Genomic DNA, 20,236 nt, shown 5'->3' with positions numbered 1-20,236 from the left:
TAAGGGGAAAAGAAGTTGAAAAACCAAAGACTGTAGTAGACTATAACCATAACATGGGAGGGATTGACATGAAAGATCAGATGCTCCAAATGTACCTGATTGAAAGAAAAAGAATGCGAAAATGGTACCACAAATTATTTAGAAGACTTCTGAATGCTTCTGTTCTAAATTCACGTATACTTTTCAGACAAAAAACTAAGACAAACATCGAACACTTGTCCTTCAGAATATTATTAGTTGAAGGCCTGTTTGCAAAATATGCTACAGGTGAGACCAGAGTGACACAGCCTGGTAGACATGCATCAGACAACACTGTCCCCAGACTGACAGAAAGACATTTCTTGAGATGACTGACAGGCACAGGAAAAAAAGCAAGGCCTCAGCGAAGGTGTGTCGTGTGTACAAAGAATGGAAGAAAAAAGGACAGTGTATACTGGTGCAGAGAATGTGATGTGGGTCTCTGTCTGGATGACTGCTTTGAGGCTTATCATATGAAGCTCAACTTCTAAGGTAGGCCTAACTAACCAATATATTGTAACGTGTTTTGTTACTGATCCCACTTCTGACACCAGTGTAACGTGTTTCCGGTTACTGAAGACGCCGTAGAGATGGTTAATTGGTTTATTTAACAATCTACAAGTAACGGCTACAATTACTTATCACACAGTTGCGGGGTTTCACACTTTATAACCCTAATCACATTAATCTCTTAACACTGTTGCGGGGTTTCACGATTTATAACCCTATGCGCAAATCAGTTCCCTCTGTCTTCAGTATTCTACACATTTACAGTAGGGGAGCTATGTATCACTGTATCACACACTCCAAATTCCACAATCACACACGTCCGGTTCTTCTTTCCGCAACGGCTGCTATACTCCAACTGTAGTCGGCTGACTGGAGAACTGTTGATAACACACTCACTCGACTACTACTTAACTCGGCAACTGTCAAATTACAACTAACTCGCAGCCGCTGTGCAGCTCACTTATATAGCCGCAGTGCTTGCCTGTTGCGTAATGAGTGCCACGTCATCCTGTTACGTCACTGCTGTTGACTCGCGTTGCATAGCTACCAGGTTGCGGGGGCTCGGCTAACTTCGGCTCCGCTCGTGACGTCACCGCGGGGAGAGTGGCGGGGTGATGACTCGCTTATTACGCGAGCGCTACATTGCCGCCACGTGCCGCTGGGGAGGTAGGGGTCCTTCGTTTCGCAACATGTCACAATATTATTTATATATTATTGTAGACTAAATATTATTTCTAGCAGTGATGAGCAGTAGACCTGGATTTGGAGCAGTTCCTGTATCTAGGCAACAAGATTCGAACCTTTGTATCGAATGTGACTACATCCAGGGTTTTCTTCCTCAAACTGTCACCAGACGTCCCTAATTTCTGTGTATTATGCATGTTTTCTAAAACAATTTGATAGTAATACAATATATAGATTACTACAGCCGATAAGCTCAGTAAATTTTTTCCTGGATGCATCTATCAACGACTTTATGAATATCGTGGCTTCCAGACGTGTTCTAATAATGAGTCAGTGTGACCTCGGATGAATGCTCATTCCTTACTACGCATGGTTGAAAGAATGTTTGTTTATTCAGCACCAGACCATTGAGATATGATTCAACCTACACACCACTCAGAGCATGATTGAGAGAATGCTTGTTTATTCAGCACCAGAAGGTTGAGATGTGATGCAACCTGCACACTACTCNTGCAATAACCTACACACTACTCAGAAAATGACATATGATAGCTGCAGTCCGCAAATGCATTTAGAGAGACATGGATGTCCAAAGTTCTCTTACAAATAATTTACGCAAAATAAAATTTTAGGGGATTAAGATCTAAAAAAATTGAACATTTTATTTCATAACGGGAAGACAGATGTACAAAAGCGCAATCCAATCAGTATGATAATATTACACGTTCATTTTTACGCATTTTAGTGCAAATTTCATTAAAATTCGCTAATTATTAGCGGTTTTATGACAATTATAAAAACATTCTGCACTTTAGGCATTTAAAGTGAGAAAACTCCTATGTCCGTGCACTAGCTAGCCCTTTAAACGTGCCACATCAGTGAAGGGTTAACAACGGATGTAACGGCGATGACTAATACCACCAAGTGTGAAACTCGGAATAAGTGTCACGAGTTGATGAGTCGTACATCCTATGACGCAGGAGAGATACTAAGCAATCGCCTGCTAGCTTAGAAAATGGGAAACTCGATAGGGAGGAGGACCATCAAATTGTAAGCTTTGTCATGCGGTGTCCGAGGAAAACCGAGTGTATACTTAAGGTTTCTGTAAGGGCCGCGAGACTTTTTTTTTTGACAGTCAATACAAGTTATTTGAATTAGGAAATGGTCCATCCTCCAAGGGGAGCCACGGTACTGAGGCGGCCAACAACCAAAGACCGGGAGACCACAGACCTCTACAAATGTTAGGCCTCACCATGTTCGCCATTTATGCAGTCACAGCACTCTGTAAATAGAGATCTGTTTGTCTCAGCCTGGTTTTTTAACCTCTGCATAAGAGGAGGAGGTGATTGCAAGTAGACTAGAATTGTTCAGACTAATCACTTTATTCGTTAATGTCATTATGTGTTTGTATTGAGTTAATAAATGTTACTTTCTTTTGGGTTAGAGAAAGGAAAGGTGTTATGGTATGATTTGGGATGGGGCAGCACACTAGGGACCCATCCTTGAACAGGAACCCTAGACCACCCCATCCCTGGTATCATAACAGGTAACTGGTTCTCGGACGGTAAAGACGTCACCGTACATGTTCCATCTTAGAACAAAGGACCAATACAGGTCCCGAGCGCAATTGCACTACACTACGTAATACAAGTAATATGTAAAAATCAATAAAGTGAGTGTTGTAAAGGGTTTGTTACGGTTTTGTTGACCATCTGTGTTGAAGCCAAGGCCCAATTAATGGGCCATGTGATGATAGTCTCATGTTCCCCGACCGGGGTGGTGCCCAACTACTACCAAGGTGAGGCTACATCACCAACGACTACCTCCAGAATCGCTAGCAGGCAATTCACCAGCGCCCATCTTTACCCATCACTGCTGACGGCTTCGGCCACCTTTACCCAGTTGGTGGTAGCAGCTCACCTTCCCACACAGCTATCCAACTACAAGTGGCACACCACACATGGTTCCACCAGTGCGCCCGTCCCAAAAGATTAACGGCTACAGTACACTTTAAAACTTAGAGATGTCACTACAATGCAAAGAATTTGTCTTCTTGCATTGTGCTGGTAAGTACACATTTTGCTTTTCCACTTCATGTCCTTGTGGTACCAACTTTTTGAGCAAAACAGCTCGTTTAGTGGCTCTGCAGGCATTTAAAATCCCTTGACAACCTGGGTGCAGAAATCCTTCCAAACACGACCAATTATCAAGCACTGACACCGTGCAGGAATGCACAGCTCGTCACGAAGGAACAGGAAGTCTGTCTCAGTGTATCATGTCTACCCTCGAAATACTAACATTTTGATGCAAATATGTTAAGTTCAGTACAGCATATAAAGGAGAAGGTTCACAATTGACTATTTATGTGCATTAGTGGGAGATGGCATTAAAGTCAGTCTTGATGCATCATTCAACAGCATACAGGACTGGAAAGGAATGCAGGAGAAAGCAGAGGAATGTAACAGGACAAAAGCTTTATATTACACATGATGAGACTTAGAGAATATTGAGGCAAATCACTTACCAGGATATTTTTTCTTGTGCCCTTCCTCTTCACGTTGTGTCTTTTTCACATACTTGTCTCTTTCTTCAGTCTTCACTGATCTCCAGACGGTGCTGAGTCTGCAAACCATGAAAGGAAACACTTGTGAAACAAGTCACATTCAACTAGGTTGCTAGGGTTGGTGCAAGAAAATCTTTGCTGAGAATACAGAAAGAAGTGCCATGGATGATATGTGTGACGCCACTGCATTGCAGTGCAGTGAAGTGATTTGCTGCTGGCCCTCACCAGCAGAATTATCCTTAGTTTCAGCACTCGTTGTGACTCATGATCAAATCTATCCATGCCAAGGCTTCTACACATTTTGAAACAGGACCTCCTCTTCAACAGTGTTAGAATCTTCCCCTTTTATCCCACTGTTATATTCTCCTCCTTCCCCCTTTGGCCTATGTCAACCCAAGGCACTTGTAGCTAGTGAAAGTCATCATAGTGCTATACTACTGTATTATGTGTTAAATGAAACGGGCATTAATGACTTACCCAGCCCATTAGCATCCTACCGTAGGACTTTTGACCCCACCTTAGTAGACATTTCGTAACACACCGAACCTCCTATCCAATGGGTACCAAAGGCACTTTCCCCTGGGGTAAAGAGGCAGAGATGTGTGAAGCTGACCACTCACCTCCAGCTAGGGCCGAGGTCAAGAAAATGTGGATCCATACATGCACTCCCCCATACGGCTTCATGGCGTAGTGCTTAATTCGTTGGGCACAAGAACAACTTCATCTTTTACTTATATCAGGACCAAAATACATGATGTCTGCTAAAACAATGCAAACAACTACTATAATATGACCCATGCTTTGTGATACAAGCCGGCAGTTGGGTTAGTCCTAATCCTTTACAATCGTCGGCTGAATTCAATTAATTTACCTCCACTGGGACAGGATTGCTCCTGCTGGTGTTAGAGAATCAGCCAGCTGATTTCACAGGTGCTGTGCCCTTGACAATCTTTTCCTTCCATCATTATGATTATTTTGATTATAACAATCAATGTAAAGAAAAAATGTCTAGCAGAGGTACTGTATTTGTTTATATATCTGCAGAATTCATATATCAATAAAAAGATAAACTTCCGTTACATCTGAGCAATCAGTATCTTTCTTCTGCTGACACGGCTGTACAAAAATTTATATCGTCTTCAAAATTTGAGGTCCTACAAGAGCCACTAGCAAAGAAAAACTTCCTCTTCTTCCGTCTTCTACTCTTACGGCATCTCAACCATTACAGGAACAATATTGTTATCTGACATGGCAGAAAAGAAATGCACGAAAATGATGCCCAAACACACCCACTCCAAATGGGAGCAACTAATCAAATGGAAGTTTCCACAGTGTGTGCATGCTAATCTGGAAACCAGTTGCCTGCTTGAAATCAGTGACATTTCTCAGAAATTGTGGTTGCCTGTTTCCATGGCGTGCCTTGAGCCTAATACTCTGCCACGCTGAATGGGACACTGTTTGAGCATTTCAAGGGTGTCAAGAGAAGCAACCCTAGGTGGTTCTTGAAGTCATCACTGGTTCCATAATACTACCATGCAACAATCTCCTTTATGTAACCCCATTTCTACTAAGGGTAACAAGCCTTTGTGACCACCACTGACTATACGAAGCGCATTTCATCTAGTCAGACATTAGTTTAAATCTACTTTCACATATATCAAAGCAAGGATAGCTCGGTTGATATGGCGACTGGGTTGGGTGCTGGATAACCAAGGAATCAGGGTTTGCCCAACAGGATTAGAAGGCTTTCTCTTTTCTGCACATCCAGATCAGAGATAAAGACTATCACCAGAATTTTGTGCAACTTGAGATTTTCAGCCACATTAATCCCATAATAAAGTCCAGTTTACTTTAAAATCATATACGGAATTGTTCATGCATATCGCCAGCTGCCAAACATTATAAAAAACCTGAGGTAATTTTAACAGAACAGAAGGATTGCCATTTGAAATTTTGTGCACTACATTACAGAAATCAGTTCTTCAAATATTACTTGACCTAATATTATCTGCAGCATGGTAAGTCCCTTGCAAATTCTTCTCGGAATATTCAAACAAGCAACTAATATGGATTAATGGTGGATTTTCTTGCTGTTTTCAAATTTTTTGCATCTGTAACCATTTCGAAAATACGCCAATTTCTTACCACCCAAATCACTTATAATAAAGTTGTCCCTGTGTTTACTTAAGTGCTAATGTGTTGAAGACATATGGGGAGTGAAGGTATAGCTCCACCTTTGCTGACTTAGCACCAGATAGAGGTGAGTGGTGAACTTCACACATCAGCCACTTTATCTCCCAGGGAAATAGCCCCCTGGCATCCACTGGATAGGAGGCACTGCTGGGCACCAGAGCCAATCAGGAAACTTTGAAGTAGAGAAAATCTGTCACACCTGCCAGGAACTGAACCGCAGCTGTCAAGTCCTTAGCCCATCACTATATCAACTGAGCTATCCTACCTCCTTATCATTTGTAACAGCAGTGAATGTTGCTGCTTACCATATACTGATATCTTGATTTCCCTCCTTGGGCTATTACACCACCATTCATTACCAAAATTGATGACTGCATTTGGCAGACACCAAATTTCTCCTCTGCGGCCTGAAGTCGGTAGCTTCTCCAGTCTNAAAAAAAAAAAAAACAAAACAGTCTGTCAGTGACAGTGGTCACCCAACTCTTTCGCTTTCAGGCTCTCTTTTCGTGAATATCATAAAATAGCATGTTTACAGCTGAGTGAAATTATGGTTGCAGACAAAAGTCAGAGTTACATTGTGACTGGCGGTCAGTCGTTCAGTCAGTCAGACAGTAAGTCTTAGTGTCGAGCACCATCTGGGGCTCATGACCAGATATTTATTACTGTTTGACATTTATGGTCTTATTTTTGTGGGGCGCCCTCTCTGACGAGAGGACAGATCTGTATTTTATATATGACGTTGGCCCATGCCAGTGCAGTCTTTCTCGGGTCTGAGTCCCTTGAAACTCACGACCATATTTTACTGTCTCATTTGAGACTTTCCTTTTCATTGTCTCCTACGACTCGCAGGGTCACAGTAGAAGTGTTCAACCCCGCCTCCACACGGGCGGTTGCAGACAGTACTAATTCTGTACTAATGTAGCCTCGAATCGGACAATGACAAAAACAGAACTCATCCTCATCATTGCATGGTAAGGGTATTAACCAGTTGTTGCATAGCAACGGTCTCCATGGGGGACAAGTGACGTCACTTGCAGAAACGCAGAGGTCACATGACCCCTACTCACTAATGCAGTATGACACCATTACGCCTGTGCAGAAGTCTTTGTTTACCGGCTGGCACCTAGAAGCGGATTGCATTAATTTAGCAACTGACTGTTTACCAAGCGTCTGTCTTCCTGGTAACTCATTCCACTTTCTGTCACCCCCACAACGGGTTGACATGTCACAATACAATATATGAATGAAGTTTAATTATAACAACAAAGCAGTCTTTTCTACTAAACTATATGTCTGTACCTTAATATGGGCTTTTACAATTAAAATGAATCTGTGTAGGCCCAATAAAGAAGCTCCATGGCTCAAACTGAGATTGTTATGTTTCAGTAAACTCTGGCCTCTAAGCATAACTCATAATACTATAATAATTATAATGATTTGCCATTTATTTGTAACTTTTAGTTGCAAAAATAATATACCAGTGGCTTTAAATAATCAGATTAGAGGCCCAACTTTAGGTACTTTCCCAAGATCTGGCTCAAGTAACAGAATAAAACCATGAAAAACATGAAGACGGCATTCTTAGCAAGATGTAAAACTGTAACCTGTCTAGAACAAAGCATGAATGCTACCCAGTTGATCAAGATATTCAGTCAGCCAGTATGCAGAACATGTACACATCTGCAAAGCCAACTATTCTCCCTAATCGACCATACCTGTTCACAGCAAAAGTAAGTCTTAAAGTGAAATGATAGTTTTGTTAACTTATTTTGGTTGAAATTATTATTCTGAAATATAATTTAACACTGTACACTAAACTATCACAGAGTAGGTTGCAGATGTAAGAAGAATACATAATTCATAAAAAAAATTAACTCCATTAATGAATTATTCTTGAGCAGGTATGGAAACACAAGTTTTCCTCAATGCGAAATGCATCACCAGAATAACCAAGAGCTCTCACCTCTGGAAACTGATTCAGAAAATTGCCTCTTCTTTCCCTTCGGCACTGCTTGTTTTGAGGCTCAACGGTTCCACTGTCTGAGGGTATGTTGAAATTTAAAAAACTTAATTGGAGTCGTCCAGTTCTACAAGTACTTTGAAGTTAAATCATGCAATACCTGAAAAACAGACAAAATATGTCATGTGTTTAAAAGACACATTTATGGACAAATGAAAAGTTTCCATTTGTGGCATTTCATTAAATCTTTCCACTTATTTGCTTTCAATCAGGCGCCAAAAAAAAAAGAAAGAAAAACATATCTGTCCAATACTGAAATCAATGTATTACTTATTCCGCATTAACACTTTTGTTTTGTGTGCCCTTTTTTCTGGCACTACTTCAAGGTGATACAAAGTTTCAAGTCAAAAAGAAATTTCATTTCATTATAGTTGCTTGAGGCCTGCACTAAATGTCACCCATTTTTGCTGTGTATGGTCTGGTTTTCTTCCAGCCATATAAAATATGTAACTTGAATACAGACATTAATTTCTCACAATTTTGTATATATCTGTCAGCTGTCAAATATATCTGTCAAATTTCTGCCCTCCGCTCCATATTCTCCACACAGATTTTAATATTTCCGTGTTCATCTGGACATCTTCCATGCAGTTCCTGACAGATGTTTTTGGTGTCCAATTGTTGTTAGGTGAAGTGGAGAAATTTCAAACAAATATATAGGTATTACCATGGAATCTTTCTTCGAAGAATGGCTTATGCTTCTTCAGCTCATAATAACCTAGGCTCTCCTTGGCAGACATTTTTATATTCTCTCTAATAGTTTCTCAAGCTTTATTAACATCCACCTCAATGTCCAAGTTTTCCAAGGCCGCAAACCTATTTGGGATTTCAAGACGATACTGCTCTTTACCCTCTACCTCATTTAATTTCTGATTGAACCTCTGCATATGAACTCTGTGCGTTGTTTGTTTGCTCACTGCCAGTTTTTCCCGAACCGTTGCCATGACGAGGTGACGAGGTAGTGGTCAGTATCACAATCTGCTCCCCTGAATGATCGGACATCAAGTATACTTGGGTGCTGTCTATCTAACAAAATATGGTCGATATGATTGTGTATCTTCTCATCAGGAGATGTCCAAGTAAATGTATGGGTGTTATGATGTGGGAACATTATACTTTTGACAGTAAGATTTTTTAGTGGCAAAGTTTACTGCTCTAACTCCATTATCATTACTAATTTCATGCAAACTCTCATTCCCAATCCCACTACCCTGAGCAAACATGCCCTGTACATACTTCTACATTCTCAGGAACATAAGCCAATTAATTCTATTTGGAATAAGGTAAAATTGCCTGATCAGTGGAAGAAGTCTATTATTGTACCAGTTCACAAGAACGGCGATAAAACTGACTGTAGTAATTATCGTGGGATATCGCTGCTATCAACTTCATATAAAATTTTATCCAATATTCTTCTCTCAAAGTTGAGAGTTATAAACTACTGATAAGAAATTGTGCTTTCATCAGATACCGGAGAAGAAATTGGAGTACAACGAGACAGTACATCTGCTATTTGTAGACATTCAGTTATGAGGAAAGTATTGTAAAGTATCTGGTAGTTTGGGGTACAGATGAAATTACTTAGACTGATTAAAATGTGTTAAAAAAACATACGGTAAAGTTGATATAGGTAAACATTTGTCTGATAAATTTCCTATCCAGAATGGTCAAAAACAAGCAGCTCTATTTCCACTTCTTTCCAACTTTGCATTTTTAAACATACTTCCCTAACTTGTGCACTGTTCACTTTAAAAATTAATATAAAATCTCCTAATTAATTCTTTGAACTAAAATTTTTGGAGAACACTTACCAATGCTACTAGAAGTGCTTGAGGGTGTGATATTTCTGGAAACTTTCCCCTTTGTGAAGTGGCATTACACACTTGCAAATGTAGACATACTCCTTTTTTTGTGAACTGTGTAAACACGGCATTGCCTAGAAGTATTCTTCCCCTTGGAATGTTCACTCTTCACAATTTTCACGAGGGTATTTTTCAGCATATCAGTCAAGAGTCGCCCTGGGGGGTCCACATGAGGCTTTCGTGAGGTGGGAGTTGATGGCCCCGATCGTACTAAGTCTTTGTGTGATCCTGGTTCTGCCGCCACCATCTGGACTGTAGCCCAGGCCTTTGCCACATTCATCAGAAATGCTTTGTATTTCAATTTTGAATCATGGTTTAGACCTTTTTTAGATTTTTTGCTGTCCCCGTAATGTTATTACCTGCATTTTCGTCGGAGCTACTGTCACTTCTACTGTCTGTGGCCACAATTCTTTGTTGTCCCCCATCACTGTCGCTGTCTGAATGACAATTAATCCATTACTACGCGTCTCACAAGGCAGGTCAGCTAGGTCATTGGAGGAGAATTTGTCCTTGATCCATTCTCCCCACTAGCTACTGGCTGATACACACAGCTTGAAGAAGGCAAAGCATTTTCCTTTATAGTCGGTTAAGTAAACAGCGAGGTCAAGTTACTGACTGCTAACTAAACATTCCAGAGTCTTATCACGCATCTGCAGGCGGTTGTGTGCAATGTAGGTGGCGCCAGAGCGATGTATAGTGTGTTGCAACTTATCGTGTTCTAAAAACCTGTTAACACGCGAACGGTCTGCCATGTTTAAAAGCGAAAAACCTTTTAAAGGCTGCGCGGTCCGCGAAGTGTAAACAGTCCTCACTGCTCACAGGACTTCAATTTCACTGATCTGATACAGCAAATAAAACAATTAGCTGAAGGCACAGCCAGTGTAGCCACTCTGCACATGTAACTGGGAAACATGTGGGTAAGAGGGACTCTTGTGCAAAATGAACATGCAAAATCCAAGGAAGAATAAAACGAATTTTCTGCAACTTATTGCAAATGCTTTTGTATTCATAACTAAATGTTGGCAGAAGCCACTTACAAACACTTATTAATTAGAATACAGTCAACAATGGACACCATACATAAGCAACAGCACAACTAATTAAGTAAGACCATGCATAAAAGAATCCATCAATATAAAACACTTTGTGAACAAACTTCTTGAACCTTTAACGGCCGAATGTCGGATATATATGATGCAAGCAGCAACCCAAGTTCGCCAAATGTTATATATACAGGGCGTTTCACGACTTTAAGGCATAACTGCAGGAGGTGATTTCCTAGGTCTTTGTGATCAAAAAAAGTTCATATAAACATGTGTCCGATTTTGGACGGTTACGGAGTTATGACCGTTTTAAACTCAGAGTAGAAGGTAATGATTATGGACAATAAAGAGAACAAAATAATAAACCAGCATAATACATGATATATTTAAAGTATGAATATAAAGTTAACTTCGTGAAATTACCTTTAATTTGAATTTATTGGTGCTTAAAGCTGATTTTCGAAAATGCCACCACCGGCCGCATCACAGGCTGCCGCTTGGTTGTGAACCGTGCGGGTAGCATGTAGCAGCTTCAGCTGGCTGTTTCTTACGTGGTCAGCGGCGTCCAGAATGTGACCGAGCAAAGCATCTCACGTTGCCAACTTCACATTGTAAACCAGTGCTTTCTTCCATCCCCACACACAATAATCCAGTCGGCTTAAGTCTGGAGACCTGGCTGGAAATTCTTCGCGTACTCGCATGTGGACTGCGGTGTACTATACGAACATGCCTTCTTTGTTGACGCTTTCATTAACACCACGCTCGGCTGCAATACAAACGCTGGGAAGTCTACCAGTATCTTGCAATGCCTGGTAAACTCCAGTAAACACTCTCCGGTTCGGTATTCTACGATTTACCATCACAAAACCCGTACACATAAATCATATCTGCATACTCCTCAATTGAAAATGTAAATGGCATTGTGAACATAACAGATGCACCAAGATGAGAACTGTTCTGAACACCAGCAGCCACCACACTAGCTGTGGCCTTACATACCAACCCACCACACCTTAGGTACCTCTCAAGTGTTGAGATAACGAGAACGCTCTGTCTGTAGCTGGCTAAAAATAGCGACCTGCCAGATAATAGACGCGGTTCACACGAGGGCGTGTACAGGAATGAAAAGACGGTAATAACTCCGTAACCATCCAAAATTGGACACATGTTTATATGAACTTTGTTGATCACAAAGACCTAGGAAATCACCTTCTGCAGTTATGCCCTAAAGTCGTGAAACACCCTGTATATGACACAGGACACGTGCACTCTTTGGGAGTGCTGACAGTTTGACCTTGGGTTTGAAACCAAAACAAACTCACGCAAGTTTATGTCAGAAGTTCATTTGTTAGCTCTGAAGAATGAAATCGTTTATCAGTGTACTGGTTTCGATACTATTTACGTTTAGATATGACTTTATGACTTGGTCAGCCAAATATGGCCCAGCTTTGTTCTGAGAACAGAAGAGGAAATATTCATCAGTGCTTCCAGAGCTTTCAAGGAAGTGTGAAGTTTTCGAGGATTGGTTTTCAGTGGCAAATTATCAGTTAGGAAGTCAGTGTTGGATTGTCTAGTATTTTTTTATCAGTTAAAAAGTTAGTGTCAGACTGTCATATATTTCTTTATATATTATTTTTATTTTGTGTCTAGGAAGAGGTATAAACCCACTGAGCCCGTATTACTTTGTGAGTAACAGGAATAGTCACTGTGACTTTCGGTATCAGTGTCGGACTGGCACTCTTTTCGACTAGTATTATAATTACTTTGCATCACTATTTTGCGAGTATTACTAACAGGTGAGAGTCTCACTTTGTCAATCAAATTAATTTATTCGATTTAACTGGAAACACCCCTCCCCCAAGATGGAACCTCAAAAACGTGCCTGATATTCAAAACTTCTTGATGCAGAAGAACTGGAGGAAATATTGATGGAAACGGAATCTGATGAAGAGTTAGAAGAACTCAAAGAGTTAAATGAACTTCGTGAAAATGTCATCATCATCATCATCATCAGGTAATGAGGCAGAGGAAACAGAAATTAGGTTTCGTGATAGAAGACCCGAGGATTCGCAAAAGGTACTTGACTTCATTGGCCCTCCGAGTGGAATCAACAGATCAGCTGCTCCCAGTATAAATGCAGTCCTCTCCCTTTTCCATTTTCATTCTGTTTTTCCAACAAATATTCCAAATCTTGTTACAAGAAACCAACAGATATTTCCATCAATTTATGGCCTGCCAAGATGCTCCAGGCCCTTCTGTTCAACTGCCTACCGTTACAATTGAAGAAATGTACAAATATTTGGCAATAATAATTCAAATGGGCCACGATCAATGGGACACCCTCAAAGATTATTGGTCAAGAGATAAGCAATACTACACTCCATTCTACCCTAACGCCATGGTATGAGACAATTTCGTACACTTTTGAGATCCCTGCAGTTTGAAAATAATGAAACTCCTCCAAATTGAGATGACCCAGAGTATGATAGGCTCTGGAAAATTAGGAAGATATTTGACAATCTCAACAACAAATTTTGTGAACTTTACAATCCATCAGAACATCTTGCTGTTGATGAAGTCATAGTGCTCTTCAAAGGAAGAGTGATTTTTCGTCAGTATATTCCAAAGAAAGACAAAAGATTTGGTATAAAAATTTACAAACTTTGCGATGTTCTTGGCTATACTTATGACATGACAGTTTATTTAGGCAAACAAAGGCAACTTGGGACAGAAGAAATTACACCAACACATGGCACTGTTCTCCAGCTAATTCGAAGAGTAGAAAGCCTGGGACACACAATTTACATGGACAATTATTTCAGTTCTCCTACATTATTTGATCATCTTATAGACAGGAAAATAAATTCATGTGGCACCGTTCGCAAGGATAGGCGTGGAATGCCACAAGAAATTCGGCCCAAGTCAATGAAATTGAAAAAAGGGGATATTGTTACAAGAGTCAAGGGACATCTAAGTGTTGTTTGTTGGAAAGACAAGTGTGAGGTGTATGTTCTGATGAATATGCACCCTCCTCCATTGGATGGCAACTTCCGAGATGAATCTGGCCATGCTTTCAAACCCCATGTAATTGAAGACTACAATGCACAAATGGGCTTTGTGGATAAATCTGACAGGATGGTAAACAGTTATGGCATTGCTCAGAGGACATGGAAGTGGACAAAGAAATGGTTTTTCCACCTTCTAGATATGACTATTCTAAATGCATATCTATTATGCAAGTCATGTGGTGGGAAAATGACACACAAAAAATTCCGTGAAATACTGGTGCAGGATTTGATTCTTCATTCACATGAGGCAAATATCACAGTGTGGCATTTCTCAGGGGAGGCCAAGTTCATCTAGGGCCCAACTGAGTCAACTGGAGGCGAAACATTCACAACACTGGCCTACCAAAGGGTAACAAAGACGTTGTCATGTTTGTTCTCAAAATAAGAAAAACAAAGCACGCTCCACTATGGTGAAAAGTGTGACGTTGGGCTATGTGCCTGTGTGTGGTGGACTGCTTCGAGAAGTGGCACACGCGCATCAGAGTGTGAGGTATCGTAAACTGTGAAGTGACGCAGTTCAAACTCGCGTACAGTCTGAACAAAATGTTATTCTATATAGTGTGAATATATTCACAATATCAGCTTGATTCAAGGTAGAAAAAAAACAACAGGTAAGTCCTTTCGAATTTCATAACATATATAATAAAGATCATATTTTGCATTTCATGACAAAATAATCACAGTTAATTTTCATTTGTAAAACTTGCTCTTTTGTGTATATGTAGAAAATTTTATTGTCTTTCAGGTACCTTATAGTTCATATTTCTATGCTACATGAAACGGAAAATATGAATTTTCTTCTGAATGTTTGCAATGTTAATTAATTAGGGCAATTTAAATTCCATCTGTACAGGGCTTCTGGCAATTTAAAAGTCCGTATGTTAAAGGTTAATGCAATGGGCAGCTAAGAGTAAATTACATTCTAACAAAGGACATCTCTTAACTTCTGAAGTGGAGTAATAAATGCAGTCTTATATTAGTCACAGTTTTTGCAAGACACCATCTCAGTGTCTATAGTGTGGCTTAGCTTTCTGTGTACATCACCATTCTCTCACCTGGCTCTATGTCGAACTCAGATAAATCACGGGCTTCTGGTTTACCCTTGTAAAGTTGTGCCATCACTACCTTCTTCTTTGCAGCTGAATTCAGCTTGTCACTTGGTGAGCCAGGCTTTACTTTATCTTCAGCTGCAAACGGAGACAAGTTGTTTAAAATCACTTAAAACATGGATTTGTTATGATAATATCACACTGACAGAAAGCAGGCTCTAATAAATACAACTCCAGGAGTCCAAACAGATATACATCAGTTTGATTTGTAACAACATTTATAATACAGTGCGCCTCGAACATCAACAGGACACTGAAGAATCCTACTCGCCAAACAACAGAACCACAGGCGGTGGATGCTTGACTTCCTTCGGAGAGAGGAAATAGAAGGGACACGAACCAATATGGTTTAAAACTTTAACATTTTTAAATATACTAACTGTAATAAATATTTTAACATGTTGCTAGAAGCCGCTGTAGTTGTTAAAAACATTAGATTTGTACATTGCATTACGACATTGTATGCAAATATCAATATTCACAAAACATATTAAAATAATGGTTTCTAACTGTACTGATATCCTTCTGAAGATGGTATATATAAGACCAAAACGTGTAATGGGTAAAAGATTAAAAAAACTTCATCAGTCACACTGGATGGAATTAATTAACCCTTTTGTAAGATATACATCCGTATATGGCAACATCTTAATGTGACCAAAATTTTTGTTTTTTATCTGCAGTGCATTAACAACGTACAGCCCTTCATTCAGAAAAATTTGATTTAGAAAACGTCACAACAGTGGAATCTCCACTTAATATTTCTTGATTCAAGATTTCCACTCATTTAGTTTTGAATTCACCTTCTATTAGCCAAACCTCTGCATCTAAATGTTAAATCCCTCTTTGCCCCATTCAATCCTTGCATTTTGCAAGCTGACTGTGGCTGTTCAGTGCACTTGCAACAAAACTGGCACAGGCAAAAGGGTGCATAATAGCCTGCTAGAAAATTCTTAAATGCAGACTTCACTGTACTATATAACTGGTGTCATACTGGCATTCAACCTGATCGTACGAGGGTTGTACTGAAAGTCATGAGCAACAATTTTTTGTAAACATGCTTTATTATTGACAAACCAAATACACCACCTCAATCTACAGACCTTTCTTTATTTTTTCACATAATCGCCACTTCTTTGTACACATCTCCCAGCGTTCTGGGAGTTTGAAAATTCCCCTTCCGTAAAATTCCATTCCAGCCATTCGAAGACACTGACGCACTGCTTTCTGAATTGCCTCCCTTGTCTCAAAATATCTACGCAGCTGATCCTTCACAAATCTGAAAAGATGGTAGTCGGAGGGTGCCAGATCAGGGCTATAGGAGGGGTGTGGAAGAATTCCCACCCCATCTCTACAATTGCTTCCTATGTGAGGTGAGCGGCGTGCAGGATGATGTTTCGTCTTGGATGTTTACCGCACAATGGACGACAGAGCTTGTGCAGCATCTGAACACGAGCAGCATTGACACTTTGCCCAGGTTCCAGGAATTCGGCCAGAACCCCTCTGAATCCCAGAAGATTGTACCCATCACCTTCTCAGCCGATGGCACTGTCCTTGCCTTCTTTTTTGATGGAGAATGCAAATGGTGCTGTTCCATACTCTGCCGTTTTGTTTCAGGCTCAAAATGGTGAAACCAGCTCTTGTCACCTGTCACAATACAGAGGAAAAATCATCGCCTTCGTGTTGATATCTCTGCAGCAGTTCTGAGGTGATGGCTTTTCGCTGACCTATGTGGTCTTCGGTCAATAACCACGGGACCCAACGAGCACAAACTTTCCTATAAGCCAAGTTTTCAATCATCTCCTGTACTGCACTGTGCCCTATTCCAAGTTTTCGGGCTATTGGTCCACAGTCACATGCCTGTCATCTTGAATGATCTCATCCACTCTTTCCTTGTTGCATTCAGTTGAGGGTGTTCGAGGACGACTGCTCCGAGGCTCATCTTCGACGCTGGTGTTCCCATCTTTAAAATGTTTCACCCAATTTCGAACACTGCTTGCACCCATGCACACACTTCCATAAGCATGCTGAAGTCGCTGGTGAATTTCTGCAGCAGGGATTTCCTCTTTCACAAGAGATTCGATGACAGCACACTGGCAAAACGATATATCGTTGTTGGCCATTTTGTTAGGAGTGATACTGGTCATGTGATGCAAGCTATTGACCTCACAAGACACTCAAGGTTAACACAACAGCTTCTTCCATCTACAACCGTACTCTCTTTTGTCTGCGGTTCCCAGGTTGCATGCAAAAAAAAGTTGCTCACGACGTTTGGTACGACCTACGTATAATGAAAAACTGCTCCAAACAAAAGAGGAAGAGCAACTAGACAGAGATTAACCTCCTCCAAAATTCAAAATCAATGTTTAGAAATCATTCATCTACAGAAAAGAAAGAGACCTCAGATTTACAGCTTTCAATGCCCAAGCTTCTTAGCCACTGAATCCCGTTGATATTTCAAATCATATCAACCACCATGCTTAGAGAGCAAGCAGACTTTATCCCCCAATTAATGGGGAACATGCATAGCTCAAGCCGTACAGCAGAGGCCTACAGGCTGGACAGCCTCGGTTCAGTTCCAGATTTCTTCTAGTCCACAGTATCCAGACCGGCTCTGGGGCTCATGCAGCCCACTAATCAGTCAGCACTGCAGACTCTTTCCCTCAGGGTAAAGCTGCCTGGGAGTGCAGATGACCATCTCCATCATGGACTTGTTCCTCCACTCCCCAGTATGTCTTTATGGGGTGGTGCTTAATTAAATACAGGGACAACTTTAGCTTCACCTATACTAGATTCATAGCAAGATTAATGAACCTCCAAATATTATCTATTTACCAATAAACAACTACTTCTCTGACAAGATGCAAATGGTATAAAGGAAAGAATCATAAACAAAACAAAAAAAAAACTCTGTGGCTTTAGTCTGAAAGTGAACTATACTAAGAGACTGCAGCTTGTCAGCAAAGTTAGTGACATCTTTAGCGGATAGAAGGTGTCACGTGGTCAGACCAGTGAATCCCCATGGGCGTTAATTTCGATTTTCTAACCGAAGCCACTATTTCCTTGAAATAGCTCAACTATCAACATGAGGCTTAGTGGACCCCGTTCCAGACCCACTATTTCTCCGAAAATCTGGTACAGCTGGGAATCGAACCCGGACCTCTGGATCTGTAGCCAGGCACTCTGACTACTAGAACACAGAGGTGGTATGGCTATATAAAACAAAAACCAAACATATGATCCATTCTGAAAATGGGGACACAATGACACACAATTATTTGATACAATGCAAAAATGGAACCAAACCTCTTCAGACCTGACAATTCTGAACAACTTCACCCTCATGACTTCATGCGGTGCGCAAATGACAACATAATTCCGACTTGCACACAACCAAGCCACAACCTCTAAAAACTAAGCCTCACCGAATGGCTGTGCCATAGCTCAAGCGGTTAGTCGATGGCTTCCCACCTCGGTGGCCCAGGTTTGGAGAAGTGGGATTTGTGGTGGACAAAGTGGTGCTGGGGCAGGTTTTCTCCAAGTACTTCGGTTTCCCCTGCCAATCTCCATTCCACCAATTGCTCCACAATCACCCTCACCTATCATCTGGGGCTGGTACAATAGGCCAGAAGTGGCCGCAGTATAAGGGACTTAGTCCCACCCCACTAGCAATATAAAAAAAGCCTCACTGAATCAAGAGACTGCTTCAAAAAACTGCCTCATCAACCCAATTAATTCACCTGAAGAAAGATGGGCACCAAACATTAAACTTTACTTATAAATGAAGAAAGCAGTCTTCTGGGATTTGGCACCATGTATATGTGGTGTTAACCGACGTTTCGGAGGAACGTATCGCCTCCATCTTCAGGGTAGAAGAAAAAATATAAGAAATCTGCAAAGCGAAGAGACCGTGAGAAACGGTAAAAGCAGACTTATAAATGGTACAGACAATGAGCAAATCACTGAAGGTCCACACACATACCACTCATCATATTCACAGACCATGGCTGTCCCCCTTGTAAAGTAAGATTACTTCAAATACACTGATAGGTGACACTGCAATATCAATATTACATTAAACTGCTGCATTTCTGGGTTACGCTGAGTTTGTTCCTCAAAAATGATCCCAAAAGGCACAGTGCATCTTATATACGAGAAGTAGCACTGAAAATATGTTAAAACATTAAAGCCGGGTTGGGATTATGTGGTTCTTGCTGCAGTAACCATGAAAGAGGGCATTTTCTGAGTTGTAAGACGGTGAGGCTCAAAGGCAACCTGATGTTTCGGAGAGCCATATCACCTCTATCTTCAGAATCAAAGAGTAGGCCAAGAAAGAAATCACAAAAAAGGACACAAGTTGAAATGAGCTGAGCTTGCCGCCTTCACCTGCTGGGTCTTCTCTGTTTACTCTCAAATCCTGAAGACGGGGCATATATATTGCACCGAAACATTCGGTCCTCCACGAACTAAACAGCATTACAATCCAGGAGACTACTCTTCTTTAGACCCGCAGTTAACACAATGTGAATGCGGTGTTCCGGTACAATTATCCCAGCTGGGATTATTTCTGCATGTATCTGCATCCGACAAAAACACAATTTCAACGCCACCACGAGGAACTAAAGAATTGTAGGATACAACTACAGCCAAACTACTCGTACATACTGCCAAAATTACTAAGTATAATGAAATATTTCCTAACTACTCCTTCCGAAACAATTACATATATTAAAGGCCTGGAAACGAAGTACTTACGGTCACGAACTTCTGGCAATATGCACATAAACAACGTTGACCAGATTTCTTTAAAATGCGGCACACTCAAAAACTCATATCACAAAGCAGCAAACGCCTTGGACAACGGCAAAATTCAATATGGCTACCCTTGTCGCACTCTGCCCACTTACACACGCAAAATATTGCTACCGGTGGCTAGAGCAGGGTGAGCACGGATATATGACAATAGCATGACCACGGATTATCAAGTAAAACAAGACCTTCGGTATAAGTACATTACAAATAGTCCAGATTAANTTTTAGTGCACAGTACTGTATAATGGTATTAGATTCAATTATTTTCGTGTTACGGCATTAGGATATTAGTGTGGTTAAAATTACAGTGTAGGTGTATTTCAGTGTATAAATCTACAATAGAACAGTTTCAAC

General features: G+C 40.7%; 1 long non-coding RNA gene across 1 annotated transcript; it reads right to left on the bottom strand.

Moving 5' to 3' along the window:
- Positions 1-2,807: 2,807 nt before the first annotated feature.
- Positions 2,808-19,982, bottom strand: LOC111868304. Its single transcript, XR_002843486.2, has 5 exons — positions 19,826-19,982; positions 15,017-15,148; positions 7,932-8,088; positions 6,274-6,398; positions 2,808-3,834 (listed from the first exon to the last, which is right to left on the bottom strand). It is a non-coding gene; the product is annotated as an uncharacterized LOC111868304 (long non-coding RNA).
- Positions 19,983-20,236: the final 254 nt, after the last annotated feature.

The sequence above is a fragment of the Cryptotermes secundus genome, unplaced genomic scaffold, assembly GCF_002891405.2.
Source record: "Cryptotermes secundus unplaced genomic scaffold, Csec_1.0 scaffold1115, whole genome shotgun sequence".
NCBI lineage: Eukaryota > Metazoa > Arthropoda > Insecta > Blattodea > Kalotermitidae > Cryptotermes > Cryptotermes secundus.
Note: the sequence above shows the minus strand (reverse complement) of the source record. Positions and strands in the feature narration are given on the sequence as shown.